We start from the raw sequence: 12,361 nt of genomic DNA on the forward strand, positions 1-12,361 counted from the left end.
AAAGAAAGGCTTTTCCCAAGTTTGTGAGCAACTCTTCACCACCATTAAGTCACATCATTCCTGAGGTCACACCAAGTAAAATCACATCTAGAAAGAAAGATATGGTTTTCTCAAACTTAAAAAAAGGAACACTCCTTGAACTTAAGTCATCCATGACTGGGGGGATCACAAGGACACAACTGATTGTGCTCCCACTGAGAGGGAAACACAACAGTATACGCCTGATTCCTACTGTTACATGCTAGGTATTGGTATTCTGGCATTTTCAATGTCATATGGCAGTCAAACACTGAGGTGGTTGACAATTGTGCATGTACAGTGTTTTGAGAACATTAAGTGCCAACATATTACACAGTGAAGGATGTGTTTTCTGGCGTTTTGACAAACTGTTGAAATGTCATGCAATAGAGGAGACACCTGTCACCCTAGGAGGTACCTGGCTGCACATGGCTACAAACTGAGCTTCATGATCACTGAGCAGACCCAAAATGTACTTTTTATTATGGTAAACTGTATTTAACTTTATTTCATTATACAACATAATGGCAATTTCAACAGTGTGCATGAATGCATGAGGAAATTACGTCTAACAAGAGGACATTTGCTATTCTATCTGTATAAATTTCAATGCTACACAAATACAAGATGTATATTCTTCATTCTTTTCACACTTGCAAATGTATGATATTTGGAATATATATATATATATATATATATATATATATATATATATATATATATATATATATATATATATATATATATATATATATATATCAGTGTTAATGTTTACAGCTCTTGAAGTTGCAAGTCTTGTGGCTTGCGTTACCAGTCTTTGATCAGCTAACCAGCAGGCACTTACTTTTTAAAGTAATTTACATTATAACATGCAGTTAACAAGGTGGTTGTCAAGTTTAAACACTAACTCTCTATTACTATGCTGCCTTGTCCTTATTTGTTCTGTATCTTGTCCCTTTTTTCTTCACACAGCCTGCATCTCTTGGGCTTTGGCCAGTGTGACACTACAACCACAACTTTAACTGTCTTTCAACAACCCTATTCAGAGACACTTTACGCTGTGCTGGAGTTAGCAGCCTAGAATGAGGGCCAGACTCCACGACATAGCAAACATTTCTTTCCCCGGGTTTTCCACATCATGTTCTTGACCACTGACAATTCACATAGATGGACCACAGCATAAACTAGCCAACGTAGGCCCAGAGTAATTAGCCTAATAGAGTCTCCCTCAGCTGTGTGGCGACACTGATACATCCTCGGAGTCGACGACAAGCAGCAACCCGGAGTGAATAATATAGCGCTTCTCCGCAACTTCACAGCATGATACACGCACCTGAATAGAAACGGCGGTTTAAAAAAGTGCATTATTTACATTTAGCTCGGTTGACAAGCTATCTGTAATTAAAGACGAAGGAGGCAGTTTGCCGCCTTGGAGTATTGCAAAGTCAGTTCGGTCGCATTAAAACGGCCTGAGAGATGTGATGAGCAGTTCTTCCAGACGATGACCTATTTCTCTTTATTAATATCACATTCAAATTTGAGATCCCAGAAACAGCAACAGAGCTCTACCAACTCGTCTACGCGTGTAAACACACACAATTCGAGAAAGCCAGTCCGCCCTCGGCCATTTAGTCCACTAAGCCTACACAGTCTCATGTGCCATTACTAAGAGAGAAGGCATTCCAGCGAAACGACAACAGGAGACACAAACACGGCTAACAGCCTAGCATGCTGTGAATTGTGGTCTTTCTGATAAAGACAGGGGCGAGAGGGCGACAGGCTGCACGCTGCCCGGATCGCGCAGGACTGATAAAGGTAAGTTAGGTTACTGAATTTACTGAAGCCAGACGCCTTCACACAGGCTGCTCGGAGCTTTTTCCAGTTATAGACTAGAGACGGAGAGAGAGAGAGACGGAGCGGTCTCTGGCGCTGACAGTCCGAGCAGCCGCCGTCTAGCATGTTCCGAAACGGCAGGCTAATGTTATGGGCTCTCCCGCCTCAACTCCCCGCAAAAGCCTGAGGTAAAACAGCTCTGCGTCTCGCCTCGGCTCTGACATTCAAAAGTTAGACACAAAGACTGAGCCGTTAGTCCGGGCCTGATTCTGCGAGGCGGCGGACGGAGAAGACCGTGTCACCCCCCCCCCCTCTCTCCATTTAGTGGCACGAAAACGACAAAAACCAAGGCTCGGCTCTCGCCGTGGCGCCGGACGCCTGTGTGCGGCACGGGACAGTTTAACGGCAGGCCAGCGCGTGGCTGAGGCGGGCCGTGTCCGAGGTGACAGCCTGAGAGAGAGGATGCAAAACCTCGTCACACACTCGCGAAAGCACGCTGGAAGAATTAGAGAAGCACGGACTGCACTGACCGCGGGGCCGCCACTCTTCATCACTTTTGTAGGCCTAAACACATGTCACAGCCTGTCCCAGTCGCCTGAAGACTGCGGATGAGTTACCCTTATCATTAGCCTCTCACTCATCTGAGACGTAACGGCAGTCCTGAGTTCGGAAGGCTGCGCTAGAGCACCATTAGTCCAGGCTGACAAACAGCAGACACTCCGCTGGAGTAAATCCAGACTCTTATGTATGCACTCGATAAAGTTTACAGAGTTGGCTATCGCCGTCCATGGCGTTTTGCAGTGTCCCCTTTAATGCCCCCTCGATCGCCGCTCCAGCTCGCCTTTGTTAATCGCGTGGTGCCGCGCCGCCTTACCTTACCGCCCCGAGCCGACCCCGCGCGCCTTCCAACGGTCAGTGCTCACGAAGAAACCTCTGAACGTATTGGTGCCTGTGGCTTTCGTTTCGGTTCAACAGAGCAATCGAGCGTAGGATTGAAGCCAGTGAGGATTTCGGGCTTCTCCCCGCGATCTTCCCTCATCGCCAGTTTTCGACCGCAGCAGCTGGAGAAGAAAGTCGCGCTTCCAGGGTCCTAAAGCCTGCCCGTTTCTCACAGGTGAGCCGAGTCTGAAGGCTGATCCTGGTGAAATAGACGAACTTCATGTTCACAGCTCTTGTTCCCACGTGTAGAGTGTTGTGAATCTGCATTTTATTCTTCTTACTGATCTTTTAGTTCTTTGATTATTTTTTAAAGGTTTCACTTATTAGACAGTGGAGTCCGTGGACAGCCAGAAACACAGCCCTGGACACAGGGTTTCCAGTCCAGTGGACAGTCAGAGTTAACTATTCTGTGAAGATTTGATGGCACAGTGTGACATGTAAGGTTTCTGACATTTAAATTTTGTCAAAATTAAAAATAATCTCTATCTGTAATTAAATCAATATAATGCTGCCAGCATCCTTGGCACACTGGCCACATGGTAATTGTATATCAGCCCAGCTCAGGTGCTCACAGGTACACAGAGAACCCAAAGAAACAGTAGGCTAGTGAAGCAAAAGATGTAACTTGTTGCACCTTTAATCAGTATCTGTGAAAAGTAGACCGCTGTGAAAATACAGCCATCATGAGATCAAAGCCTGAAACACTTCATGCCACTCAACAATGTTTTCATTTCTGTTCCGAAACATTTGATGTAAAATGAAAGAAGCATATATAAACTAAATTAAAGATTGTCACCTTTTATTGAAAAGTATTATGGCAATAAGTACATTGTCAGAAAAGGTTACTTTTGAGGTACTTTTTTTGCTCACCAAGGTGCAAGAAACATAAACATACAATTAGAGGTACAATAGCAATAGTCTTAATGTCTTATATTGTGTAAATAAGTTTTTTTTCCAGGGGGAACATTCACATGTAGAAGTAAGGAAATGGTTAAAGATACATACATAGAAGCTGGATGGGACAAAAAAGAAAGAAAAAAAAGTTGTCTTACTATGTCAGCAAAACTGACCCCTGTGTAGAGTGAATTCAGCAAAAGTGAGACATCAGGTAAAGTGGGACATATACATATCCCGTGCTGTGTTGCTGTTTTAATGACAGGAGCCAATCAGTTGTACCTATTATGAACAATTAGCATAAAATTGGTGGTCATTCATCATGGGTGTAATGAAGCACTCACAATTCAGTTTTCAATACTGGTTTCACAATTTGATATTTTCACCATATATTGAACAATGTTAGAATGAAGAAAAAAGATGACTGTATGACTCCATGTTGTTGATTTGTGCTGGTTGTCACACGTGTTTGCATTTCTGGATATTATGATATTACAATGCACTGTTAGATTCTCTCATTTAGTCTTTGTTTTCACTGACATAGTATCAGTATTTTGGGTGTACTTCCACCAAACACATGCTTAGTGGTACAACAAACTGGAATACTTTTTATACAAAAAAATGATGTACAATCATATGCAAAAGTTTGAAAACCCTGGTTAAATTACATATTTGTAACTTTGTATTTAAAATTTTATATTTAAATAAGTTCACACATCCTGTACAAGAAGCACACTTAAATATGGCATCTTTCTTCAAATGTTAGTGCTCAGTTTGTATTTATTTTAATGGAGTATAGCATATAGGAAAAAATAAATAAAATACACAACCTAAAAGGTGCCATGGCCTTTGCACAGGCCACATTTATGTTTTTTTATTTTTATTTTTTTCATGTTTTAGCAAATAAACAGTACTTGTGCATTAAAATGTGTACAGCTATGTTAGCTTATTTTCACTAATAAATATAATAAAACAAAACATGTAATTTGACCAGGAGTGCCCAAACATTTGCATGCAACTGTATATTATGATCATTTGCAAGGCTGTGGTGTGTGGTGAAGATGACTCAGAGAATCACCAGCATACTCTTCCTCGCAACACAGGACGTTTACGATGCATTTACCTCAGTAAGGCAGCCAGCATGCAGAGAGACACCAGTCCCCCTGCACACACACGGTTCTCCCTTTTTCTCGAAAACAACATCTCAGACCACAACATTCAGAAACTGTTTTTATCCTCAAGCCAACAGATGGCTCATTATGCACTAAATCACTGTATAATACAAATGTTTTATTATTATACTGTGTGGACTCCAGTTTACTTATTGCACTTTGTTTACTTCACCTTTAACATGCATATCATTGCTGTCAGGACCTTGTAGTTGCCATTGTTTCAAAATTTCATGATGAATAGACCAATAGAAATGATCCAAAATTACCTGGATTAAAAAATCTCTCCATTAACTTCCATTAAAAGTTAAGAATGTTTTTCCTCGTCCTTTAAACTTACCTTTTTGGAGCTTAAGGTTTTGTTCTGAGAGTGATGATATGCTGTTTCAAACTGCAATAATGTGTACTTTAAATTCACCTGTAATTCTGATTGTTACTGTGCACTTCTAGAATACGCTGTTCCATCATATACTTACACTTACTATTTTATTTAAATAGGCAACTTCATTTTACTGACTATTTCAATGCTATGCAAATGCTTTACCATGTCAAATGCTTAATGTGGCTACAGTGTACTGTATGTATGTGTTTAAGTATGTATGTATCTACAGTTATTTGCAAAAGTTTGGGCACCCCTGGTTAAATGACATTTTGTTGAATTTCTAAGTGACAAAATGCTAACACATCCTCTACAGTGAACACTTTTTTGTACAATTTCTATTTGTTTGCTGACTTTAATACTTGATGTAAATCAGAAAATGAGACCTGTGAAAGATAAAGGCACATTTTATATTTGATGCTTTTTTCAGTATGTTAAAATTAACAAATAAATAGAAATTCTGCGCTAAAAAGTAATTTTTATGTTTGTTCCCCCAAAGAGGATGCATAAACTTATTTTCACATGTAATTTGACCAGGGATGTTTGACTGCATGCGACTGTATGTATACTGTCCTCTCTTGTGTTTAATTATGTTCAGTAGTCATTACTTATTGTGTTGTATTTTATACGTCTGTAGGAAACAACATGCAATAAGAATTTCATTGCACTTGACAATTAAAAGAGCCTTGACTTTTTTGATTATTTTGAGTTTCACAATCACAATTTCAAGAGTTAAAGTGCAACCTTTAGTTGTCAATGATGTCACAGTTATCACTGTATTTATGACAGGATATTTCATAAGAGGCTGAATTATGCATGCATGTACAGATAAGTGCAAAATTATTCATAGCCATGCCAAGTTTTGATTTGATAGTGAATTTTTATTGACCGATCGGTTTCTTTTGGCTGGAAATGACAAATAAGTAACAAAAGACAGTAAGGCACTGTGCTAATCATGTTTAGTGTCCAATATTTAGTCATGTTGGGTGTCCAATCTTATCTACCAAGGGCCGGTGTGGCTGCAGGTTTTCATTCCAGCAAAGCAGGAGGTCACCTGATCAGCCGTTTGAAGACTGAAACCAACTGATTAAACAAGTGGAATTATTCTGAGTGAAAACCTGCAGCCACACTGGTTTTTTATGGATAAGATTGGACACCCCTCTTCTAGAGCATTCTAATAAGCTATAAGTTGAGAATAGCTGATGCAGCAATTCTCTATTCAGTTACTAGTCAATTGCAAGCAATAGCTAAAATCAAAGAGAAAGTGAGGACTTCATTCAGTTGTGCATTGTGGCTGGTCACAAGACAAGGAAAAGCTATAAAGCCATATCCGCAGACCAAGAAGGACTCCACTTCTCCAAGACAGGCAGAGAAAAGCTTACTTAGCAAAAGCTCATTTGGACAAAGGAGAAAGCATTTGGTTATGAATTCAACCCCAAGAACACCATTCCCACACTTAAACATGGTGGTGGGACTGTAATGCTTTAGGGGTGTGCTTCAGCCAGTGGGTCAGGCAACCTTGTCAAAGTAAACAGCATCATGAGGAAAAGAGGACTGCATTAAGATTCTGAAGGAAACATCAGGCAGTCTGCAGAAAAACTTGTCTTGTTGGAAGGGCCAATGCTGCCCAAGGCCAATGATGAAATATACAGCCAAAGTGATCAAGGAATGGTTCACTGAAAACAATATTCTGGAGTCCAGACCTGAATCCCATCCAGAATCTGTGGAAGAAACTAAAAATAAGACTAATGGCAGGGAAGCCTTCAATTCATAAAGACTTAGACCCTGTCACAAAAGAGAAATGGTCCAAAATCTCAGTGAAGATGCACCATTGTCAAAAGTGTTCGGTTGTCTGCCTTCACACGCATATGAAACGCCATCCATTCTTAATCCTTAGGATTTAATATGCTGTCTGCTATAACTGCTTCAACTCTTCTGGGAAGGCTTTCCACAAGGCTTAGGAGTGTGTTTATGGGAATTTTTGGCCATTCTTCCAGAAGCGCATTTGTGAGGTCAGACACTGATGCTGGATGAGAAGGCCTGGCTCTCAGTCTCTATTCTAATTCATCCCAAAGGTGTTCTATCGGGTTGAGGTCAAGACTCGGGTTGACGTGCGTCAAGTTCTTCCACGTAGCGATTGTAGCGATTGACTCTGCAGAAAGTTGGCAACCTCTGCACACTATGTGCCTCAGCATCCGCTGATCCCACACTGTCATTTTATGTGGTCTACCACTTCGTGGCTGAGTTGTTGTCATTCCCAATCACTTCCAATGTGTTTATAGTCCCACTGACAGTTGACTGTGGAATATTTAGTAGCGAGGAAATTTCACAACTGGATTTGTTGCCCAGGTGGCATCCTATCACAATACCATGTTTATCCATGGAATTCACTGAGCTTCTGAGAGCGACTCATTTTTTCACAAATGTTTGTAGAAGCAGTCTGCATGCCTAGGTGCTTGGTTTTATACACCTGTGGCCAACTGATTGGAACACCTGAATTCAATGATTTGGATGGGTGAGTGAATACTTTTGGAAATACAGCTAAAAGGTTGTAAACAATTATAAGAACCGACTGATTGCTCTGATGGCAAATAAAGGCTTTGGCACTGATTACTGAGAAAGAGTATGACTAATTTTGGACATGGCATTTTTCATAGAAATGTGAAAACAAACATAGAAATAGTTACTTTATTTTTATCTCTAGCACCGCATCTTCCCATCCTTTGTCACTTGTTTATGTCATTTGCAGCCAGAAGAAATCTGATGGTCAAACAAAAATTCACTATAAATCAAAAATGTGGCATGAGTATGAATAATTTTGGTCTTAACTGCAGGTACAACATTTGGCTATTAATGATATTCTACCTTATTAATGCTTCTGTATGGTGTGGTTTAAAGAAGCCTGGATGCATTGAAATTGAGCACGTGGAGAACATAATTTCTATAGTTTTCTGTATTCATCTTAATAAAGTACTATATGTAATGGTGTTGCATAAAGATGTAATGCAAAAACATTTAATCACTTTTAGCAAAATGCCATCTAAACCAGAACAGTCCAGGGAAAGGTTGAAATTCACTCAGTGGAGGCAGGATAGAATGAAAGCAGTATGGAAGAATATACCGATCACATTGTGTCAGGAAGGAAGCTTCACGCAAAACTTTGCCCTTCAAATGAATATACACTGCTCAAAAAAATAAAGGGAACACTTAAACAACACAATATAAATCCAAGTAAATCAAACTTCTGTGAAATCAAACTGTCCACTTAGGAAGCAACACTGATTGACGATCAATTTCACAGCTGTTGTGCAAATGGAATAGACAACAGGTGGAAATTATTGCCAATTAGCAAGACACACTCAATAAAGGAGTGGTTCTGCAGGTGGGGACCACAGACCACTTCTCAGTACCTATGCTTTCTGGCTGATGTTTTGGTCACTTTTGAATGTTGGTGGTGCTTTCACACTCGTGGTAGTATTAGACAGACTCTACAACCTCAGGTAGTGCAGCTCATCCAGGATGGCACATCAGTGCGAGCTGTGGCAAGAAGGTTTGCTGTGTCTGTCAGCGAAGTGTCCAGAGGCTGGAGGCGCTACCAGGAAACAGGCCAGTACACCTAGAGACGTGGAGGAGTCCGTAGGAGGGCAACAACCCAGCAGCAGGACCACTTTCTCCGCCTTTGTGCAAGGAGGAACAGGAGGAGCACTGCCAGAGCCCTGCAAAATGAACTCCAGCAGGCCACAAATGTGCATGTGTCTGCACAAACGGTTAGAAACCGACTCCATGAGGATGGTATGAAGGCCAGACATCCACAGATGTGGGTTGTGCTCACAGCCCAACACCGTGCAGGACGCTTGGCATTTGCCAGAGAACACCAGGACTGGCAAGTTCACCACTGGTGCCCTGTGCTCTTCACAGATGAAAGCAGGTTCACACTGAGCACATGTGACAGACGTGACTGGAGACGTCGTGGAGAGCATCTGCTGCCTGCAACATCCTTCAGCATGACCGGTTTGGCAGTGGGTCAGTAATGGTGTGGGGTGGCATTTCTTTGGAGGGCCGCACAGCCCTCCATGTGCTCACCAGAGGTAGACTGACTGCCATTAGGTACCATTGGCTGGAGTGTGTCAGCAGTTCCTGCAAGATGAAGGCACTGAAGCTATGGACCGGCCTGCTGGGACATCATGTCTCGCTCCATCCACCAACGTCACATTGCACCACAGACTGTCCAGGAGTTGGCGGATGCTTTAGTCCAGGTCTGGGAGGAGATCCCTAAGGAGACCATCTGCCACCTCATCAGGAGCATGCCCAGGCATTGTAGGGAGCTCATACAGGCACGTGGAGGCCACACACAACACTCATTTTGACTTGTTTTAAGGACATTACATCAAAGTTGGATCAGCCTGTAGTGTGTGTTTCCACTTTAATTTTGTGTGTGATTCCAAATCCAGGCCTCCATTGGTTAATAAATTTGATTTCCATTGATTATTTTTGTGTGATTTTGTTGTCAGCACATTCAACTTTGTACAGAACAAAGTATTCAATGAGAATATTTCATTCATTCAGATCTAGGATGTTATTTGAGTGTTCCCTTTATTTTTTTGAGCAGTGTATATATTAAGCCTGTCAAGTTTATGATCACAATTAATTCACTCATGTCATTAAATATCTGTTTCTCTTTGTTGGCTTGTTCTATTGCCAGTACGCCTTATACAAATAAAATAAGTTTCTTAAAAGCAAGTAGTAATATAAAGGCTCCAAAAAGGTTTTAAGCCCGGTTGCCACAGGCATCAGTATGATTGTCCCAGTAATTACAACACTGTGGCCGCTTACGCTTCCACCCCCTCAGCACTGTCGGAAATGTAGCGCCAGTGATGCTCCATTGTGTATCTAAAATTCTTGACGGGGGCTTTAAAGTCAGCATGAATTGGAAATCATACATTTTCCTTTCAACATAATTCCAGTATCTGGGAGGGTCTCTGAGCTAGCTTAGCGTGGGGGCTGCTGAGAGGGGGAGGTGAAACATGATATTATTAGAACATAAGAATTTTGTCTTTTGAATGAAATGATATGATGTACTGTACTTATTATGATCACAGACATGAACTAACAAGGTAAAAAGTGAAAATATCATGCTTATATCTGTTCTCTTAAGTGTCTCTTGTTCAGCTTACCAGTACTTTGATGCTGACAAATATATCATTCCTATTAAGATAACAAAATAAAGACACAACTATATACACTAAATAAATGAGTGGAGAAACATAAGTACAGATTCTTCTAGACAGGTGTGCTGCATAACTGCAGTTAACCAGTTAACATCCTACCATGCGATGTGGAATGTATTAAAAATGCTGAGCAGATTTAATTTTGGATCTCAATTTTGGATAAAGATGGCAAAAAGAAAAAACCTCGAAAAAAAATGCCACCCAGAATGATCCACCACCCAAATAATACCTGCTTAGTGGTGGTTCTATGAGGGTCTGACCATTGATGAACAGATTAAAAGAGGTCTAATAAATTATGCAGAGAAACAGATGGACTACAATGTATAACTGTAGAACTACAAAGTGCATGTGGAGTTGAAAAATGTGGAAGTGTAAATACAAGTTAGATGTACTTTAAGGAGAATTCCACCATTTTTCCAACATTTCTGCATTACTCACTTGTTGAGATGTCAATGTGGTTTGATGTAAAATGGTTAATTTACCAACTCTGATTTTTTATAGTGCTAGTGATAGGAACCAGGGGTTGCAAAATCTACAGCACAAATATAGCCATTTTATTTAGCATCTAAAAAGCCAATGAATCTGCCAGTGTATTCTGTGTTTTATTTCTAATGTTAATGATTGTAAATTAGTTAAATCTAAAAAATTTTATTTTTGGGACTATTTTGCCTTACATGTACCTTTCTACACATAAAGATGGCTTTTCAAGGGTTCTTCAGTAAAGCAGGTTTACTCTATATAGAACAAGTTCATGCTTATATGGTTCTTTGCGTCTTGAAATGTTTCTTCAGATTGATGGAGAATGTGTTGCATATGGTTCTATGTAGAACCTTTTTGATAATGTTTCTATATAGCAGCAAAAAGGCTTCTTCTAGTGTTACAGGCCTGACATCATAACAATAGAAGAACCCTTTTCAAAAATGTTCTATATAGAACCATATACAACACATTGTCTATTAGTCTGAAGAACCATTTTACCATGCAAAGAACTTTTAATTATGAACTATTCTATATAGAACTCATGGTCCTAAATAGAAACACTGCATTTAGTAAAGAACCATCTTTTTATATTTACAGTGCATCCGTAAAGTATTCACACGCTTCACTTTTTCCACATTTTGTTATGAAGCAGCCTTATTCGAAAATGGTTAAATTCATTTTTCCCTCAAAATTCTACACATAATACCCCATAATGACAAAGTGAAAAACGTTTGTTTGAATGTTTTGCTAATTTTAAAAAATCACAAGTACATGAGTATTCACAGCCTTATTACTTTACTGAAGCACCTTTGGCATCAATTACAACCTCAAGACTTTTTGAGTATGATGCTACAAGCTTGGCACACCTATTTTCTCCCATTCTTCTTTGCAGAACAATCAAGCTCCATCAGGTTGGATGTGGAGCATCGGTGCAAAGCCATTTTCAGATCTCTGCAGTGATGTTCAATCAGGTTCAAGTCTGGGCTCTGGCTGGGCCACTCAAGAACATTCACAGAGTTGTCCCGAAGCCACTCCTTTGTCATCCTGGCTGGGTGCTTAGGGTTGTTGTCCTGTTGGAAGATGAAGCTTCGCCCCAGTCTGAGGTCCAGAGCGCTCTGGAGCAGGTTTTCTTCAAGGATTTCTCTGTACATTGCTGCATTCATCTTTCTCTTGACCCTGACTAGTCTCCCAGTTCCTGCTGCTGAAAAACAACCCCACAGCATGATGCTGCCACCACCACTCTTCACTGTAGGGATGGTATTGGCCAGGCGATGTGCCTGGTTTCCTCCAGACATGACACTTGGCATTCAGGCCAAAGAGTTCAATCTTTGTTTCATCAGACCAGAGAATTTTTTTTCTCATGGTCTGAGAGTCCTTCAGGTGCATTTTGGCAAACTCCAAGTGGACTGTCTTGTACCTTT

General features: G+C 40.6%; 1 protein-coding gene and 1 long non-coding RNA gene across 2 annotated transcripts in view; one reads left to right on the top strand and one right to left on the bottom strand.

The window, feature by feature from the left end:
* The window catches only part of bcorl1 (BCL6 corepressor-like 1), a 19,205-nt gene extending 16,294 nt beyond the window's left edge, over positions 1-2,911 (bottom strand). The window contains exon 1 of the mRNA XM_017698423.2: positions 2,726-2,911. The gene's annotated coding sequence lies outside the window, so the exon portion shown is untranslated. The remainder of the gene's footprint in view (positions 1-2,725) is intronic.
* LOC119263868 lies at positions 1,291-12,133 on the top strand. The gene is made up of 2 exons (XR_005130595.1): positions 1,291-1,833; positions 11,833-12,133. It is a non-coding gene; the product is annotated as an uncharacterized LOC119263868 (long non-coding RNA).
* Positions 12,134-12,361: the final 228 nt, after the last annotated feature.

This window comes from Pygocentrus nattereri, chromosome 8, assembly GCF_015220715.1.
Source record: "Pygocentrus nattereri isolate fPygNat1 chromosome 8, fPygNat1.pri, whole genome shotgun sequence".
Classification (NCBI taxonomy): Eukaryota; Metazoa; Chordata; class Actinopteri; order Characiformes; family Serrasalmidae; genus Pygocentrus; species Pygocentrus nattereri.